The 21494-nt window shown below is 38.8% G+C and overlaps 2 non-coding genes and 1 pseudogene across 2 annotated transcripts; 1 reads left to right on the top strand and 2 right to left on the bottom strand.

The window, feature by feature from the left end:
- Positions 1-21494, top strand: part of LOC122036279 — a 148743-nt pseudogene that overhangs the window by 5311 nt on the left and 121938 nt on the right.
- LOC121993121 lies at positions 19530-19647 on the bottom strand. Its single transcript, XR_006115083.1, has one exon. It is a non-coding gene; the product is annotated as a U5 spliceosomal RNA (small nuclear RNA).
- On the bottom strand, positions 20216-20332 carry LOC121992951. Its single transcript, XR_006115032.1, has one exon. It is a non-coding gene; the product is annotated as a U5 spliceosomal RNA (small nuclear RNA).

Raw genomic sequence — 21494 nt, 5'->3', positions numbered from 1 at the left:
ACTTGTCAATCTCGTTCATGTTATAGTTCAGAATGAATTGACTATAGCTATCTAGCAAGGACTGCAAGATCAAGTCAGTGGCCAGCTCTTGGCCAAGTGGGAACCCTAGTCTTTGTAGGTTCTCTATGTACCCAATCATCTTGAGTACATAAGGACCTACGGGAGCCCCGTCTGACATCTTGCACTGAAACAGTGCCTTTGAGATCTCAAATCTCTCATGCCTCGCTTGTCCCTGAAATAGTTGACGCAGATGTTCAACCATATCGTAAGCACCCATCAACTCATGTTGCTTCTGAAGCTCTGAGTTCATGGTCGCGAGCATTAGACAGGACACGTCTAATGCGTCGTCTTGATGCTTCTTATAAGCATCTTTGTCGGCTCGCGGGGCATTGGCAGGAGGAGCCTCCGGAATGGGCTGCTCCAGAACGTACAGCTTACGCTCCTGGGTGAGAACTATTCTCAAGTTCCTGTATCAGTCCAGGAAATTCGCTCCGTTGAGCTTGTCCTTCTCAAGGACAGATCGCAGGGAGAAAGTGATTTGACGTCATGGTTATCTACAACAGAAAAATTTGCAGAAAATAAATATCATATTCTTTTAAAATCATTTAATTAGGCCTTTAATTAAATGATGCTCCCACTGAATTCTATAATTCTTGTGGGACAAGATCCACATCATACTAACCCTTGAGTTAGCTTTGGCTAATACGCCCAAGGCTTAGTATGATCGATAGGTAACGATTACCAATTACATCTCTATGCAACTCTTGTATATAGAATCAATATCCGCATTTATATTAAAACTCGAGTTAGCTTTGGCTAATACGCCGAGAGTTAATATAGATGTGATTTTGACCTATCTTTTCAACCGTTGGAATAATGCCTATAGTTGACTCGATCCAACCGGTAACTAGGAATACTCAATCTAATTGAGTTCATATTCACCCATGCATTGATAGGCGGGACCAAGATTGTCCCTCCGCACTCTACCAAGATAATATGTATTGCTCGCTGGCGATTCAACAATACATGTGATCGAGGTAGTGATAGGTAACACGGCATGTTAGGCATTAGAGTTGGTTCGATCGAGATCTAATCTAATCGAAAAAGGATGCATCTTGTGCACGACTTAGATCTAATCTAATCGCAAGGGTGCATCATGTGCACGACTTAGATCTAATCTAATCGTAAGACACTAATTAATTAATTACTTATTAAACATGCATCATATACATAAGTAATTAACTAATTAATCTATTTGTGATTTAGTCATGACCCTACTACGATCTTCTCAAGCCAATGAGAAGATCGAATGGTCAACCTAGGGTCAACAGCTTCTCCAAGCTCCTCCCTTTGACCACCTTGTGTTGCTCGTGCCCGCCTCGGAACTCCGTCTCGTGTGGACCCTCCACCGCTCCAATTTGTACATTACAATTTGAAACTCGAGTTACATTCAAGTCTAAATCTAATTTACAACCAGAATAAAAGAAAGGCACGACGCGCAGGCCGTGGGAAAAAAATAAAAATACAGCACACACAATCATATGACGGCACGCAGGCCATATTATGAATTACAACACAAATCCAATCTTATTGGGTATTTTGGGCCATGACTATCACAAATTAATATATAATTCAAAATTATATATTTTTCATAATTTTTCTGTAATTTAAAAAAAAATTTTACAATTTTTATGAGTAAAATTTCCCGGCGGTCCCATTTAGCGGTTTCTGGCGCAATCGCGGAACGGATCCCCTTGCGGGGCCCAGGGGCAGCGCCCCTACCCGCGATATAACCATCGCGAGGGTTCCTTTGCGATCCAACAACGCCTAAACCCGCTGTCCCAAAATGATTTAGGTTGAGACATTGCCGCTAAGGAAAAATCTTCCCGGCGGGTTAGTTTTTAGCGATTTCGGGTGCAATCGCGGAGCAAATTCCCTTGCGGGGTTAGGGGAAATGCCCCTACCCACGATCTAACCATCGTGAGTTGCTCCTTTGCGATCTAATGGCACCCGACCCCACTGTCCCAAACAGATTTGGGGCAAAACGAAGCCGTTTAAAAGAAAACTTTCCGGTAGCCGAAGCCTACAAGTGCCGAGACACTTGTGCTTCGCTTCTACGGAAAAATTATTCATAAAAACTCTAAAAACTCAATTTTTAAAGAAAATCACAGAAGGTATATTTTTCATAAAAATACAAACGAACTTGTACAAGTCATTGCACGTGGCTCTGATACCACTGTTGGGTTATTCGGGCCGCGAAAACCGCTTTTTCGCGTTGTTCGCTCTCCGCAAGTGTACGGAAATGTCGCAAGCAATATAAAAGATTATCGTATCCACAGGGACTGGAATAAGCACTAGAAATGTCTCAATGCGAATTAGCTAAACAACTATCCAATCGTTTTAAATGCAAAGTGAAGTTAAACAAATCTAATATTATAGATCAACTAACAAGAGTTTAATGTTTTGGGTTATGAATAAGGGAGATTTTAGGAGTTTCGGTTTCTTTGTAAGATTTCTTGAATGTAAATGGTTCACCAATTCTTATCCCTCAATTGCCCAACACTTGTAGAAAGTTGTCGGTTCTCTCTTGCAATAGATAACCGGCTAAGGACTGAGAAATGTATCTAAATATGATCAATTAGACGTGAACCTATGTTGTCCTTACACAGAAGCGCACCTATTACTATGCCTTCCTCGGATATCAACATAGAAGCCCACAACTTATTAATCTATCAAAATACAAGAAACTAATCTCAAAATCCATCCTTCTCTCTTGAATGTTCCTATTTCCTCTTCAAGATTATCTCTCAAACGTCCTTACACGGGCTTGCACCTGTCACGTGGATCCCTCGGATGATCGAGTGAGAGTTTATCTTTACAAAATCCACAAGAAATCCAAACAATCAATCAAGAATGAGAATTAAGCACAAATCACCATTAATGATTCAAGATCTAATTGATACAAGCAAGACAATGTCATTGAAACAAGAAAATGGCAAATACATAAGAGATTACATCAATCCATCATACAAATACTCCCTTAATCCTAGAATACAAGATCTACTCCATGAATCGAGGAAAAATACCCGAAGAAATAAAGATTACAAGCATTTCTTAAATCCCCAATCCAAGAAACCAAGAAAAGGGAGAAAGAGAAGACTTATCTATGAAGAAGCCTCGTCTTCGGATCCAATCCTCGCTCCGGAGTCGAAATCGTCAAGAATTCCCTTAGAATCGCCCAGAAATCCTCCCAAGAATGGAAGGAAACCACCAAATCTTGCCTTCTCCCCAAGGGGAAGAGATCCCCTTTCAATTCATGAAGGAGGGTTTAAATAGATGAGGGAATTGGGCGCCACACGGCCCCGTGACACGGCCTTGTGAGATTCACACGGCCATGTCCAGTTCCTCCTCTGCCAAAGCTAGAACCTTCTGCTCTCTGGAAATGCTACACGGCCGTGTGGTGCACACGGCCACAGCCTGCTTGGTCTATGGAAACCTCACACGGCCGTGTAGATCCACACGGCCATGTAAGGCTTCTGCTTTGGTTGGCTTCAAATCTTGACACAGCAGTGTGTGGTTCACACGGTCATGTCATCTTCCTCTTCTGTTGGTGCCAAACTCCACACGGCCCGAGCTCCATACCAGTGCAGGGCCGTGTGAGGTACACGACCTGGTGCTTTCTCCCTTTGTTTCCTCCAAGGCTTGCCCAAAGATGTAAATTCTTCACCAAATCGACTCATGTGTACAGAAAATGCACAAAAAGCAGATCGCCGAACCAAAAGAGTAAATATGCTAAAAGGAAAGCTGGAAGTATAAAAATGCATAGATCAAGCATGCTCAAAGTATGTAAATGTGTTTAAAAACATGCATAAAAGAGTATATAATCTACGCACATCACACCCCCAGACTTAAACCTTTGCTTGTCCTCAAGTAAAATGTCGCAGTCTAAATTCATATGTTCTACAATACATTCATAAAACCTAGTGCACTTTCCTAACTCTATCAAAAAGTTTCATTAACAAGCATGATCATAGAAACAAGTAAAGTATGGTTCAAGCATAAGAATCTTGTGCACAGTGTAAAAGTAACTCAACACCCTTCAAGTTTCAATCCATGTCCTAGTCAAGTCGTCATCAAATTTGAATTCCTAATGTTTACAGTGAAAGACAAGTAACAAGTGATAGGCACTTACTCACCGTTCACTTGGTTCATATTTCTCAACTAACCCAAGGTCTCAAAGGTGTGCTCAATCTCAAGGGAAGCTAAACAGTCATTTCCCCAGTAACCTAACTCGGTCTCAAAGGGGTGACTTGCTAGATTCCACTCATGACAACTGTTTTTTATATCCCTTATTTTTTATTTTTTATTTTTTTTTCGTTGGCATTGTGCAAAACTTATTCACAAATGTACTTTTAGCACACATGTTGGGATATTTTAATTTTTCCAAATGAGCTTTAATGATTTGAGCCTCATCCAGTAACCAAAATGAAAGTTGAGAAATCACCATGGAAACCAAGTACTAAGCAAACAAGATGAATCATGACTATTTCAATGACATCAACTATTCAAGCATCAGGCACAAGTGTAGTGAAGATAAAATCCTTAAGGTTGAACCAAAACCAAAACTCATCACCATAAGATTCTAGCTTATTAATGCTTCCCAAGATAGAAAAAGGAACTACACAAAGTTTACTACTGGCATCATTCGAACATCATGAATCAAGACAATAATCGTGCTAACATTTCACTTGAATCCAAGAAAGCATATAAGTGAAGATTGATGTTCTCAAATTTTTTTCATGATTATTTCAAAAACAAGCAAAATAAAGCAACACAAGCAATGAAAATAAGAACCAACATGAAAAACTAACAAAAACTAAAAACTGAAAATGAAAACCAAACTAAACAGTACATGACACCCCCCCAGACTTAAACTTTTCATCGTCCCGATGAAATCAATATGGTGGAGGAGGTGGAAAATCAGGAAAATCAGGGAAGAGAAATGCAAAATCTTTAACAAACCATTTAACTTCGTTTCTGAAAAAATTATGATACTCAAACAATTTATCAATATCATCCTGCACATATCTCATAAAACCTCTAAGATCTTCATGAAATTCCATTTTAGCCTTATAAGCATTCATCATTTTAGAAATCTTATCACACAATTCTCTCTCACTCTTAAAACAATCTTGTAACTTTTTAAATAGTTCCTCCTCCATAAGCTTCTTATTCTCAAGAAATTCATAAGTTGAATCTAAATCACTATGAATATTCTTTAAAGCAGAATTAAGTTCTTGAAACATAAAACTATGAATCTCTTGGTTGCCCTTAGAAACATTTCTTGGAGTAAAAGATGACAAAGCTCTAGATTGTTGCCTAGCTAACTTTAAACACCAATTCTCTTTATTATGAATTGTAGTAAAATCATGATTGGGCAATTTTAAAGGGAAACCATTTTTAATGACTAAACTAAATCCATGCTCTTCATGCTTAATCATTTTCATTGCTAAACATGAATTCAAATCCAATGTACAAGAACTCTCCACTGGTAGAATTCGATTTCCCTAATTTTGCCAAATGTTTAAGAAAGAAATAACCAGAATTAATTTGAACATTTCCGACCATTGCCCACAAACAATACAAATCTACGAGTCTTACTGATCCCTCTTTATCCTCCCTTCCAAATACAGTGTTTTTCATGAATAAGTAAGTATATTTAAAAATAGGATTGATAATTTGGGAAACTCTAGAATTATGAGGATCAAATAGCGGTTGTTCAGAAATTTGTTGCCAAAAATGTGAATTCTCAAATTGGGGCAAAATCACACACAGCTCATTCTTTGGCAATTCATAACAAGTATTAAAATCTCCCAACGTCCATTCATAACTTTCATTAAACAAACGAAATTTACACTTCCCCCCACCTTGAACATTATCAACCTCTATTGAGCTTAAAAATTCAAAAACAATTCTAGGATAAGTAGGATATTTCATGTTCACTAAACCACTCCATCCTATCCTTTCAAATAGCCAAACTAAATCATCCTTAAACCCCAAAGTTTCTAAAGTTTCAACATCAAGAAACCTAGTGCCCAAAAGAGGTCGTTTACATAAAGAAGAATATCTATACCGCTGCTCATCACTAGAGAAAACAATACCAAAGTCATTAGAAATACCTTTAAAGCAAACATTCCTCTCCTTTCTTGCAACCACCTTCTCCTTCCCTTTTCTTGTGGCCGAAATCTCCTCAATCACGTTTTCCATGAAAGAAAATCAAATCTCCTAAAGAAGAATGAGAAGGAAAAATTAGAAGAAGTAGTTTAAACCTTTAGAAATGGGAAGGTAGGAAAAGGGAACAAGCGGCGGTACACGGCCGTGTGCCGCCCCACACCCCGTGCCCTAATTCCTTAAAAAGATGTGGATCAGGCCGTGTGATATCACACGGCCATGTTCATTTCTCATCGCACGGCCGTGTCTGTGACACAGCCCCCTTCCCTTTCTTCTCTGGATTCCAGACACGGGCCGTGTCTGGGACACGGCCTAAACCTCTTCTTTCACGGGTTTCTTCGCACGGCCGTGTCTGGGACACGGCCTCTCCATCTTTCTCCTCGGGATTCTTTACACGGCCGTGTTTGGGTGACACGGCCCCAGCACTTCCCTTCCCTGCAACCTTTGCCTGGCCGTGTATAGCACACGGCCGGGTTTTGTCTTGCACCTAGACCTGAAAACCAAATCAAAAACAAGTAAAAACCAACAAAATGAATTTATACTAGCTAAAAGAGTTCAATCTGGAGAGCGGGGTTCAGAAAAATACAGCCTTTGTACCTCTTCTATCTTCGTACCATGAATATATTTTTTCAGACGTTGACCATTTACCTTACTTATCCCAAAATCTTTGTTCCAAATGTCTACAGCTCCAAAAGGGTAAACCTTCTTTACCTCATATGGACCCGTCCACCTTGACTTAAGCTTCCCAGGAAAAAGTTTTAATTTTGAATTGAACAACAAAACCAAATCTCCTACATTAAAGTCTTTACGAAGAATGTGTTGATCGTGCCATTTCTTCGTCCTTTCTTTGTAAGATTTAGCATGCTCATATGCATCCATCCTTAATTCATCAAGTTCGTTCAATTGAAGCTTCCTTTTCTCCCCTGCTTCCTTTAAATCCATATTCAAATTTGCAATTGCCCAATAAGCCTTATGTTCTAGTTCAACTGGAAGATGGCAAGGCTTACCATAAACTAATCGAAATGGGGTCATCCCAATAGGAGTTTTATAAGCAGTTCGATATGCCCATAAAGCATCATCTAATTTCAACGCCCAATCCTTTCTTGAGGTAGATACAGTCTTTTCCAATATGGACTTAATTTCCCGGTTAGATATCTCAGCTTGCCCATTAGTTTGAGGATGATAAGGTGTTGCTACTTTATGCTTCACTCCATATCTTCTAAGTAAGTTTTCAAACTGTTTCTCTATAAAATGTGATCCTCCATCACTAATGACTGCCTTTGGCACCCCAAATCTTGGAAAGATAATACTCCTAAATAATTTGATAACTGTTTTCGCATCGCATGTAGGAGTTGCCACAGCTTCCACCCATTTGGACACATAATCTACTGCCACAAGAATATACCTATTCCCATATGAAAGAGGGAAAGGTCCCATGAAATCAATTCCCCAAACATCAAATAACTCAACCTCAAGAATGTAATTTAACATCGTTTCATTTCTTCTAGTTATACTCCCAGTTCTCTGACATTGATCACAAGACTGAACAAACAACTTAGCATCCCTGAATAAAGTTGGCCAATAAAATCCTGCTTGAAGAATTTTCGTAATTGTTTTTGAACTACCCAAATGTCCTCCATAGGATGAAGAATGGCAATGAAACAAGATATCTCTAACTTCTTCTTCAGGTATACATCTTCGATAAATCACATCATTGCACTTCTTATATAGGAGAGGTTCATCCCAAACATAATTCTTAACTTCTGAAAAAAACTTTTTCCTTTGTTGATGAGAAAAATCCGGAGGTAACACTCCACTAGCAAGGAAATTCACAAAATCTGCGTACCAAGGAGTTTTCACACTTGATAAAGCTAATAAGTGTTCATCTGGGAATATGTCATCAATAGGTAAATCAAAATCCACCTCATTTTCTGACTTTTGAGGTATTCTAGACAAATGATCTGCTACTACATTTTCAGCTCCTTTCTTATCCCTAATCTCAAGGTTGAACTCTTGCAAAAGTAAAATCCACCTGATTAACCTGGGTTTAGCATCTTTCTTTCCAAGTAGATACCGAATAGCTGCATGATCAGTATACACTATTATTCTTGATCCTACTAGATAGGATCTGAATTTATCAATAGCAAATACCACTGCCAATAATTCTTTTTCTGTAGTAGAATAGTTTACTTGGGCTGCATCAAGTGTTTTACTTGCATAATGGATCGCATGTAAAATCTTATTTCTTCGTTGTCCCAAAACTGCTCCTACAGCAAAATCACTAGGATCACACATTATTTCAAAAGGAAGATCCCAATCAGGTGCTTGAATGACTGGAGCTGTTGTAAGAGCACTCTTGATTTTATTGAAGGCTTCAATACATTCGTTATCAAAACAAAACTCAACATCTTTAATCAACAGATTAGTCAATGGCTTGGAAATCTTTGAAAAGTCCTTAATAAAACGTCTATAGAAATCAGCATGTCCCAAAAAACTCCTAACTCCTTTTACATTGATGTGTGGGGGTAATTTGTCTATTACTTCCACTTTTGCTTGGTCAACCTCAATACCACGCTCTGAAATTTTACGCCCCAAAACTATTCCTTCCTTAACCATAAAATGACATTTTCCCCACTTCAACACTAGGTTTGTATCTTCACACCTTTTTAGAACAGTAGAAAGATTTGACAAACAAGAATCAAAATCATTTCCATAAATTGAGAAGTCATCCATGAAAACCTCCATAATTTTTTCTATTAAATCTGAAAAAATTGCCATCATGCATCTCTGAAAAGTGGCTGGAGCATTACAAAGCCCAAATGGCATCCGACGATAAGCAAAGGTACCATAAGGACAAGTAAAAGTAGTCTTCTCCTGGTCTTGAGGATGAATTGGAATTTGAAAAAATCCAGAATATCCGTCCAAGTAACAAAAGTAGGAATGTTTAGCTAATATTTCAAGCATTTCATCAATAAATGGTAAAGGGAAATGATCCTTCCTTGTTTCTTTATTCAACTTCCGATAATCAATGCACATTCGCCACCCCGTCACTGTTCGTGTTGAAATTAGCTTATCTTCTTCATTCTTGATAACAGTCATTCCTCCTTTCTTTGGAACCACGTGGACTGGATTCACCCATTCACTATCCGAAATTGGGTAAATAATCCCTGCATCAAGAAGTTTAATCACTTCCTTCTTTACTACCTCTTTTAAATTTGGATTTAGTCTCCTTTGATGCTCAATTGAGTTCTTGTACCCCTCTTCAAGTAAAATTCTATGCATACAGAGAGATGGACTAATCCCTTTTATATCATCAATTGTATATCCAATGGCCTTTCTATGCAACCTTAACTCATCCAACAGTCTCTTTGTTTCAAACTCATTTAACTGAGCATTAATTATAACTGGATAAGTAGAATTCGGCCCAAGAAATTCATACTTAAGATCTGGTGGCAATGGTTTAAGTTCAAGTTGAGGTGGTACTATTTCTGGTAAAACTGGCTCTTGTTCTATCAACATAGTCTCCTCCTTAGCCAAGCTTTCTTCTAAAAACTCTTCATTATCTAAAGACAGATCATCCTCCTTAAGATCACCAAGACATACCCCCTTTTCTGTTAAAAATGCTTTTTCACCAAACATTTTTGATAATGATTCACAGCACCAAGGAAATAATGTTTGGAAATCGTTTTGATTCAAAATAAGCCCTTTTTCAACGTCATTCTTTCCCCTAATGATATCCATTGTTAAGAATGAGCTATCTTGCTCTGCCCAATCATTGGAATTTTGCGTAATTCTGCCAACTATCTCAAAAGTTTCTTCTAGACTTTTTTTCAAGAATGATCCTCCATATGCTAAATCCAGTTGATTCTTATTTGAGAAAGAAAGCCCAACATAGAACAAATGCATAATTAACCATTTCTCAATTCCATGATGTGGACATAACTGCTGAAGAGAAGAATATCTTTCCCAGGCTTGGTATAATTTTTCTCCATCCAATTGCTTAAAATTTAAAATTTGACTTCTCAAATAAGTAGTTTTCCTTGGAGGGAAATATTGGTCAAGGAATTTTTGCTCTAACTCATCCCATGTTTTGATACTTTGAGACTTTAGAGAATTATACCATCTTTTTGCAGCATCCTTCAGACTAAAAGGAAAAACAAGCAGCTGAACAATATCAGATGAAACTTCTTCATATTTCAAAGTATAACAATATCTATAAAACTCCATCAAATGGGAATAAGGGTTCTCAATCTCCAATCCTCCAAACTGAGTTTTCTGAACCATGGAAACAAAAGATGGTTTGAGTATAAAATTTCTTGCTTGTATGTTAGGGTAAACAATTGCTCCCATTTGTTTTGCAGACTTCGGAGCTCCATAATCTCCTAGTGACTTGCACACCATGTTTAGATATTCTTGTTCTTCTATTTGCCTTTGCAGAATTCTTCTTTTGTGGAAAGTTCTGTCAATCTCAGGGTCAAAAGGAAAGAATTCCCCTGCAAAGCTAGATCTTCGCATACACAAGAACAAGATAGCAATTGACAATTCAACAGGAAAAGAAAAATAAAAGAATCAAAAATGCATAATTGAATTTGTACACAAAGAATTAGCAAGAAGTAAAAGTTATACAAGAAAGTAAAAACAGAAATCTAATGATTAGTTACAACTATGCAATATGAAAGGAAAACAAATGTTTTGTTTAGTCTAACTCAATTGATAATTCCTAATGTTATAGCGCAGTCCCCGGCAACGACGCCAAAAACTTGTTCGCTCTCCGCAAGTGTACGGAAATGTCGCAAGTAATATAAAAGATTATCGTATCCACAGGGACTGGAATAAGCACTAGAAATGTCTCAATGCGAATTAGCTAAACAACTATCCAATCGTTTTAAATGCAAAGTGAAGGTAAACAAATCTAATATTATAGATCAACTAACAAGAGTTTAGTGTTTTGGGTTATGAATAAGGGAGATTCTAGGAGTTTCGGTTTCTTTGTAAGATTTCTTGAATGTAAATGGTTCACCAATTCTTATCCCTCAATTGCCCAACACTTGTAGAAAGTTGCCGGTTCTCTCTTGCAATAGATAACCGGCTAAGGACTGAGAAATGTATCTAAATATGATCAATTAGACGTGAACCTATGTTGTCCTTACACAGAAGCGCACCTATTACTATGCCTTCCTCGGATATCAACGTAGAAGCCCACAACTTATTAATCTATCAAGATACAAGAAACTAATCTCAAAATCCATCCTTCTCTCTTGAATGTTCCTATTTCCTCTTCAAGATTATCTCTCAAACGTCCTTACACGGGCTTACACCTGTCACGTGGATCCCTCGGATGATCGAGTGAGAGTTTATCTTTACAAAGTCCACAAGAAATCCAAACAATCAATCAAGAATGAGAATTAAGCACAAATCACCATTAATCATTCAAGATCTAATTGATACAAGCAAGACAATGTTATTGAAACAAGAAAATGGCAAATCCATAAGAGATTACATCAATCCATCATACAAATACTCCCTTAATCCTAGAATACAAGATCTACTCCATGAATCGAGGAAGAATGCCCGAAGAAATAAAGATTACAAGCATTTCTTAAATCCCCAATCCAAGAAACCAAGAAAAGGGAGAAAGAGAAGACTTATCTACGAAGAAGCCTCGTCTTCGGATCCAATCCTCGCTCCAGAGTCGAAATCGTCAAGAACTCCCTTAGAATCGCCCAGAAATCCTCCCAAGAATGGGAGGAAACCACCAAATCTTGCCTTCTCCCCAAGGGGAAGAGATCCCCTTTCAATTCATGAAGGAGGGTTTAAATAGAGGAGGGAATCGGGCGCCATACGGCCCCGTGACACGGCCGTGTGAGATTCACACGGCCATGTCCAGTTCCTCCTCTGCCAAAGCTGCACGGCCGTGTGATTCACACGGCCAGGAACCTTCTGCTCTCTGGAAATGCTACACGGTCGTGTGGTGCACACGGCCACAGCCTGCTTGGTCTCTGGAAACCTCACACGGCCGTGTAGATCCGCACGGCCATGTAAGGCTTCTGCTCTGGTTGGCTTCAAATCTTGACACGGCCGTGTGAGGTTCACACGACCATGTCATCTTCCTCTTCTGTTGGTGCCAAACTCCACACGGCCCGAGCTCCATACCAGTGCAGGGCCGTGTGAGGTACACGGCCTAGTGCTTTCTCCCTTTGTTTCCTCCAAGGCTTGCCCAAAGATGTAAATTCTTCACCAAATCGACTCCTATGTACAGAAAATGCACAAAAAGCAGATCTCCGAACCAAAAGAGTAAATATGCTAAAAGGAAAGCTAGAAGTATAAAAATGCATAGATTAAGCATGCTCAAAGTATGTAAATGTGCGTAAAAACATGAATAAAAGAGTATATAATCAACGCACATCACGCGGCGCGGAAACCCCGAGTCAGCCAAAGCCATGGATCTCGTGCAAAGATTCGTAAACAAAATTTTCGAAAAACCTTTTCTTGTACGAGTTTGTAAAAACTTTAGATCTACACTAAAGTTAAGATCATTACCCTTGTAGCGAAGCCCTTCGCGTTCCCGCTTGTCCAAGATATCGCCGGATCTCTAGTTGTCAAAGTAGACAACCTCTATATGTATCCACACGGACACAAGTAGAAGGATATGACCAAAACACAAGGTGTGCTAGCACCAATGGAGTGTTCGGCCAAGGAATGGGAGAAGGAGAAGAGAGAGCACCCAAGGGAAAAGAAGAGTGAATGAATCAATGAGAGGAAATTCAAAAAACCCCTTAGCCATCAAGTGGCCGGCCACTCTAGGAGGTGTAACCCCCACATTAATTCTAATTAATGTGGAGACCATTAAGAGTTGTAACCCCCATGAGGTGGCACTCTAGGATGATGTGGATCAACACTATTGGTCCACATCTTGCCACCTCACTAAATGACATGGCAACAAGTGTAACCTCCTCATTTAATGTGGGCCGGCCACATTAAATGCTATGGAGGCTTGTAACCTCCATGAGGTGGCACACATTGATGATGTGGAGCAATCCTATTGGTCCACATCTTGCCAACTCACTAGTGATGTGGCAAAAAGTCAAGTCAAACATGACTTTTTCTCTTCCTCTCAAATCAAGTCAAACTTGATCAAATCTCTCTCATGGTTGATCTAATCTAACCATATGATTCAAGCCAACTTAATATAATGAATCTAATTCATTAAATTAAGTTGATTTAATGAGTCATAATCTAAATTAGACTCATTGAATACATGAATCAACTTGAGTCCAACTCAATTAGCCCAATTTGGATTACTCTTAATCCAATATGATTCATCAAATGAATCTAATCCTCTTGGTTCATCATATGAACCAAATCTCCATCTAATTGTCCTTAGTGTGTGACCCTATAGGTTCTTGTAACGTTGGCAATGCCCTAAACTCTTTTAGAAACATAAGCAATGAGCGACATCTAGCAATACATCATTGCTACCCAAGTTACAAGAAATGTTGAGATCCAACATCACCTTGTGACTACTAATTGTGACTCCTCACAATATGTGACAAATGTCCTTCTATCCTTGACATCTAGATTGATCAATGTGAGGCATAGACCGTGTCATCCTCTAATCAATCTAAATCTTGAACTCCAAGTAGACTCACTCGATCAAATGAGCTCAACATCTAATGTTGACTCATTTGGGCATGGCCATGCACTTAGTGGTCTCACTCTATCAAGAATATCGATGTCGCTCCCGTCATATGGGTGGGATAGATCCCATCTACATCACTCACATCCCTCTGCATAATTCATTACATACCCAGTAATCGCCTTTATAGTCCACCCTGTTACGGGTGATGTTTGACGAAACCAAAGTACATAACTCCTTATGTAGGCATCTATGGTGACTTCAGGTCAAAGAACTAATAGTCATACTAATAGCCACATGAGAAAGTATATGACACTCATATAACGATCCATGATACTTTCTCATGGCGGGTCATTCAGTATACATTCTCCAATGCATACCCATGTGTCAACTTGATATCTCCATATCCATGACTTGTGAGATCAAGTCATCGAGTTGACCTACATGCTAGTCTTATTGCATTAACATTGCCCCTGAATGTTAATACTCGACTAGGAATGATTTAGAGTAGTGTTCCCTATATCATCTCACTATCAGTTCAACTAACCGATTGATATAGGTGAGAACCTTCTATTCAAGGACGCTATTATACTTAGTTTATTTGGCACCAATACAAGTAAGTATAATAACCAAAATCAAATGCCTTTATTAATATACAAGAATATGATATACATGAGTCCATACAATCATCAAATGATTGGCTCTAGGGCTCTAACTAACAGTTATCATATTTATCGACGACATTCTTATTTATTCTGGAACTCAGGAAGAACACGTAGAGCACCTGAAGATAGTACTACAGACCCTTCAACAGAACCTGCTGTACGCCAAGTTCACGAAATGTGAATTCTGGCTGGATCAAGTATCGTTTCTGGGTCACATCATCTCCAAGGATGGTATCATGGTAGACCCCAGTAAGATAGAAGCTGTGAGTAACTGGAAGAGACCTAAGAATGCCAGTGAAATCAGAAGCTTTTTGGGACTAGCAGACTATTATAGAAAATTTGTAGAGGATTTCTCCAGGATAACCTCCCCACTGACAGCTCTTACCAGGAGGAACAGAAAATTTCAGTGGACAGAGGACTGTGAGAACAGTTTCATGGAGCTCAAAAGAAGATTGACCAGTGCACCCATTCTGACTCTACCAGAAGACACAGACAGCTTTAATATCTACAGTGATGCCTCTAAATTGGGACTAGGAGTAGTACTGATGCAAAATGGTAAGGTGATCACCTATGCCTCCAGACAGCTCAAGGACTATGAGAGGAACTATCCTACTTATGACCTTGAGCTTGCAGCAGTTATTTTCGCACTCAAAATTTGGAGACATTACTTGTATAGAGCTCAATGCAGAGTGTATACAGATCACCAGAGTCTGAAGTACTTCTTCACTTAGAAGGATCTGAATATGCGACAGCGCAGATGGCTCGAGCTGGTCAAAGACTACGACATAGACATCCTCTACCATCCAGGAAAGGCCAATAAGGTGGTATATGCACTCAGCAGGAAATCCAGTGCCACCTTACTGTCCCTAGCAGCCATGTCACCGCCCCGACAAAAGGAGATTACAGATTTTGGTCTCGAACTAGTAGTTGGGCAACTCTCTACTATGACATTAGTATCTACCCTGCTTGGTGATATCCAGACAGCTCAGGATCAGGACCCCGAAATTCAGAAAGTAGAGAGTTTCGAATAGCTGATAGTGGGGTATTACATGTTGGTGACAGACTATGTGTTCCGGATCAGGAGGAACTACGGAGGAAGATTCTAGATGAGGCTCACAAGACTCCGTACGCGATGCACCCTGGCTCCACCAAGATGTACCAAGATCTAAAGAAATATTTTTGGTGGCCTGGGATGAAAAGAGACATCGCTAGATATGTCAGTACCTGTCTGACCTGCCAGAGGGTCAAGGAAGAACACAAGAGACCAGGAGGAGTTCTGCAGCCTATTCAGATCCCAGAATAGAAGTGGGAGGATATTTCTATGGATTTCATAGTGGAACTACCTAGAACCACGAATGGTTTTGATGCCATCTGGATAATAGTCGACAGGTTGACTAAATCAGCCCACTTCTTAGCTATCAAGATATCCTACTCCATGGAGCAGCTAGCTCAGTTGTATCTCAAGGAGATTGTTAGACTGCATGGAGTTCCACGGACCATCATTTCAGACAGAGACAGTAGGTTCACGTCACAATTCTGGGAGTGTGTACAGTCAGCACTGGGTACCAAGTTAAAGTTTAGCACAGCTTTCCATCCTCAGACAGATGGTCAGACGGAGCGAGTAAATTATGTACTCGAAGATATGCTCTGAGCATGTGCCCTAGACTTCAAGGGAAGTTGGTGCAAATATCTGTGTTTAGCAGAATTTGCATACAACAATAGCTATCAGGCCACTATCGGTATGGCACCCTACGAGGCTCTCTATGGGTGGAGGTGTGGATCTTCAATCTGCTGGTATGAGTGTGGTGAACAGAAAGAACTAGAACTTCAAACAGATCTAGTAGCAGATACCACAGCAGCTATACAGCATATCCGCCCGAGAATAGAGACAGCTCAGAGCCGCCAGAAAAGCTATGCTGATACACGGCGTCGACCCTTAGAGTTTTCAGTTGGGGATACAGTGTTTCTCCGAGTGGCTCCCATGAAGGGAGTAATGCGTTTTGGGAAGAAGGGCAAATTAAGTCCCAGATATGTGGGACCATACCTTATCACTAGAAGAGTTGGCAAGGTAGCATATGAGCTAGAGCTACCCCAGGAGATGTCAGTTATCCATAACGTATTTCATGTCTCTATGCTGAAGAAGCATATCCCAGATGCCACCCAGCTGATTGAGCCCCAGTCGGTACAAGTCCGTGAAGACCTCAGCTATGACAGTCGGCCTATTCAGATAATAGACCGAGCAGTTAAGAAATTACGGAATAAGGAGGTACCATTAGTAAAAGTTATTTGGTAAAATCACACAACAGAAGAGGCAACTTGGGAGACAGAAGCTAGTATGAGACAGAAGTACCCAGAGTTATTCTAAATTCGAGGATGAACTTTTTATAAGGTATGGGGGATTGTAACGCCCGAAAATTCTCAAATTAATTTTAGAAATATTCTATTATTTTTCTAGAATTTTAGAATATTTTTATGGAATTTTTGGAGTAGCAGAAGTAGCAAAAATAAACAAAAATGTAAAATAGCCTAAGCGGGAATCGAACCTGAGACCTATGGACTCTATGACATATAGGGTGATTCTAGTAACCAAGGGGCCCCAGCAGGGGTGTGCTGAAAGAAGAGGAGAACAATTATATTTAAGGTTTAGTTGGGGTGTATTAATTAGTTAATATAAATAGGGAAATTAAGTGGAGAGTTGTTATTTTTGATCGACAATTCTCTTCTCCCTCAAACCCTCACCGCCGAAACCCTTCCTTCTCCTCTTCCTCTCGGCGCCCAAACCCAAGAAGCCTAGGGTTCCACCCCTTGGATCGTAGGAGAACTTTCCGGCGACAATTCCGGCACGAAGACATTCCTCTCCGCGAGAAGAACGCGTAGGCGTAAGAAGATCGTCGAAGAGATCCTCTTCTCCGGAAATCTAGCGATCAGATTGTAATAAAATCTAGCGCAGGATGTAAGTAACCCCTCACCTGCAGTATAAGTAGCTAATCGTATGTTTTTATGTCTATAGTTCGCGATTATATTCATAGTGCAGCCATATGTAGAGTTAGAGCACACCAGGTGCTCGATAAAATGCCTAATACAGTTATATGCTACAATAGGTGTTTTAATAGTTCAGTTAAATGCCTAGATGCATTTTTAAATAGCATACATAGCCTTGCTTCGGTTATATGGGACTACGGTCCAATGGGTGGGCTCCTATAGTTGCCTCTAGGTTCAGCTAACCTAGCTCTAGGTTTAGATAACCGAGTAAAAAGCAAGATATGATAAATCAGTTATAAACAGTATTTTACTTTATCAGTGGCACTGTACTGGACTTCAGTTGTCCTTGGGTTAGGCTCCCATAGTCGTCCCTAGGTTTAGATAACCTAGTAACCCTACTAGATTCGGGACTTGCTACCTCTGGCCTAGTTAGGAATGCGTGCACAGCAAGTACAGATGTCGGGCCCATCAGCAGCATGTTTAGTATTTTTATCTATTTACGAAAATAGTTTTCAAACTTCACAAAACAGATAAGTGAATTCAGCTTAGCTTCAGTTTAGTTTTCTATTGATATAGCAGATAGCTCTATGTTTAGTTCTTGATTGCCATGATTTACATGCTCATGTGCCATGATTTAGCATTTCCAGTATGATTCTCAGCTTACATATCAGCATAGCATCTTTTAAAAAGCATGATTTCTGCAAATGCATGTTTTTGTGAGGTAGATGGTTTCTTACTAAGCTCCCAAGCTTACGTTGCATTTTCCTTATACTGCAGATAAAGGTAAAGGAAAGATGGAATAGCAGAGGCTGGAGGCAATGCGATGAAGATGTGTGTGTGGGCAAAAACTTGGAATAAAGATCCTTGGGGGAACTAGAAAATTAAGAACTTAGTACTTCATATAGTATTTACTTTTCTGCACTTTTAGATGTCAAGTGTCTTGATTCATGAGAGTATGCACTATGTTATGCTTAGATTGTTTTTGTCATGATAGTAGATAGCTAACCATGAGTAATGGCATGCCCAGTAGTAGTGTGGTGGTTGTGGTGAATTTCTGAAAGTTTTGTATGAGGTTGGGTCTGATTTCTGCGGAAATCAGTAACCCAATCGATCAGCCGATCGATTGAGTAGTCCTCAGTCGATCAGCCGATCGATTGGGAGAAGTCCTCGCGTACATAACGCTAGTGAGGCGATTAGCTGATCGATTGGGGAGCCTCGATCGATCAATCGATCGATTGAAGTGCGATCTGTCGCGTATAGAGAGCTGATGGGTCGATCAGCTGATCGATCGGCCATGGATCGATCAACCGATCGATCGGGAATTTAAATCCCTGCGAACAGAGAGCCTCTGAATCAACCATCGGATCGATTGGCCAGGCTGGATCGATCAGCCGATCGATTCAGACTTGACCCCGTGCACAGTAGTGAGTTGAGTCGATCAGTGGATCGATCAAAAAACTCCAATCGATCAGTCGATCGATTGGAATGTCTGATTTCAACCAGAAGCGCCTAACTTTAGTTTTCGACCAAATAGAAAGTTAAGCTCCCTTCTTTAGCATATGTATAATTTCATAAATGTATCCCGACTATAAACATCAAATTTTATAGCAAATAGCAGAATTTTAAATTAGTTCAGCTCCTTTCCGCATAAGAATAGTTAGCATAATGTAACCCCCGGCCTTACAGCCTAATCAGTAGAAGGCGGGTCATTATAATATCATGCAACCACGATATTTAAACAACCATAATTTTGAATCATGCAATCAAAACTCTCAGAGTATATTGTACAACCATGATATTTGAACCACACATGATGCTTAGTCATCCACCACACTACTTCGTAAATATATCCTAATAGTCTATGTACTATCTAAATATATCCTAATAATTAATGTAAAGAGGATCAAAAATTTATAAATTATTAAAAAATTAATTGTATGAAACATTATAGCTCTTACAACTAAAATAATTAATTTAAAAATTGTTAAGAACAAATTTAACTTGTAATTTGTTCGAGCTCCTTTGTAAAAAAAGCCTTTTCAAAAATTTATATATGCTATTTTTAGTGACAAGCACACGGTATTCTTTAGTGAAAGGTGAAAGAATAATTCGCTATGGGCTTATCACACAGCTGCATGTTTTATTATGATGCAACTCTGAACTAATTTATAATGTCCTCTGTAGGAAGCTCACCATGCACAAGCAATGTGGGACTAAACAGTAGACATATTAATCACCTCTCGAATGTTGAACCTTCCCTCTCTTTGCATCCTCCTTCATTTCCTATGCGCTAGACTCCGTAAACCCTCCTCTTCCCTTGGGATACAGTGTAATGGTAAAAGATGAGACAAAATCATGCAACAAGAGTTCAAAACTCTTATAGAGTATATCATACAACCACGATATTTAAACTGCCATGATGTTGACTCATGCAATCAAAACTCTCACAGAGTATATTGTACAACCACGATATTTGAACCACACTCATGATGCTTAGTCATCCACCACACTACTTTCTAAATATATCCTAATAGCCATTGTACTATCTAAATATATCCTAATAATCAATGTAAAGAGGACCAAAATTTTCTAAATTATTAAAAATTATGAGAAAATTAAATATATGAATCATTATACCTCTTACAACTAAAGTAATTAATTTAAAATTTGTTAGGAACAAATTTAACTTGTAATTTGTTAGGGCTCCTTTGTAAAAAAACCCTTTCAAAAATTAATATATTCTATTTTTAGTGACAAGCACACGGTATTCTTTAGTAAAAGGCGAAAGAATAATTCGCTTTGTGCCTATCACACAGCTACATGTTTTATTATGAAGCAACCTTGATCCAATATATAATGTCTTCTACAAGAAGCTTACCAAGCACAAGCAATGTGGGACTAAACATTAGCCAAATTAATCACACCTCAAACGTTGAACATTCACTCTCTTCGCATCCTCCTTCTTTACCCCATCGCTAGGCTCCGTAAACCCTATTCTCTTCCCTTGGTATAAAATGTAATGATAAAAGATTAGACAGACTTGTATAACAAGAGTTCGAAACTCTCACTAAGTATATCATACAGTCACGATATTTGAACCACCCATGATGGTGACTCATGCAATCAAAACTCTTTCAAAGTATATCATACAACCCCAATATTTGAACCACACTCATGATGTTGAGTCATCCACCACACTCCATCTGTACCCTAATAATCAATCTAAAATAATAAAAAAAAATTGAGACAAAATTAAATATATAAAATATTATAGCTCTTACAACTAAAATAATTAATTTAAAAATTATTAGGAAAAAATTTAACTTATAATGTGTTAAGGCTCCTTTGTAAAAGGAGTTCTTTCACAAATTATGGGGTGTTTGGTTGATGGGTTTGGCAATGAGGGAATAGAATGATAGTAAAGGATAGTGTTTGGTTTATGGGTTTGGGAATGACATTTTGGAAATGATTACTAGATTTATAGGAATCAACCAAACTCATATAACTTGATGGGTTTCTCTTCCATTCCTATTCTCATTCCACCCTACTATAACACTCATACCCATAGTGATTCTCATCATTTAACCAAACACCCCACTACTAGAATTTTTGGATTTAACCACACCTAATAGACAACAGTTTTTTAAGAAATTGTTGTCTTTTTTCCATTTAACAACAGTTTTATTGAAAACTATTGTTGTTCATCATAATATTTTTTAAATAACAACAGTTTTTCAAAACACTGTTGTCTAATGTGTGTCAAAGACAACGGTTTTAAAAAACTATTGTCTTTTAGTGTTTCTTATGTGATAATATACAACAGTTTTATTAAACTGTTGTCTATTGAATGTTGTTGAATCCTAAAAACACAACAATTTTTTTAACTTCATGAAAAAAAACCTAAAATCCACTTCTCTATGACTCTTCAAACGAACAAAAACCTATCTCTGACTCCTCCTTCGCGACTTCTCCGCGAAAGA

Source organism: Zingiber officinale, chromosome 1B (genome assembly GCF_018446385.1).
Source record: "Zingiber officinale cultivar Zhangliang chromosome 1B, Zo_v1.1, whole genome shotgun sequence".
Classification (NCBI taxonomy): Eukaryota; Viridiplantae; Streptophyta; class Magnoliopsida; order Zingiberales; family Zingiberaceae; genus Zingiber; species Zingiber officinale.
The sequence above is the reverse complement of the archived record's forward strand: the minus strand, read 5'-3'. Positions and strand labels throughout refer to the sequence as shown.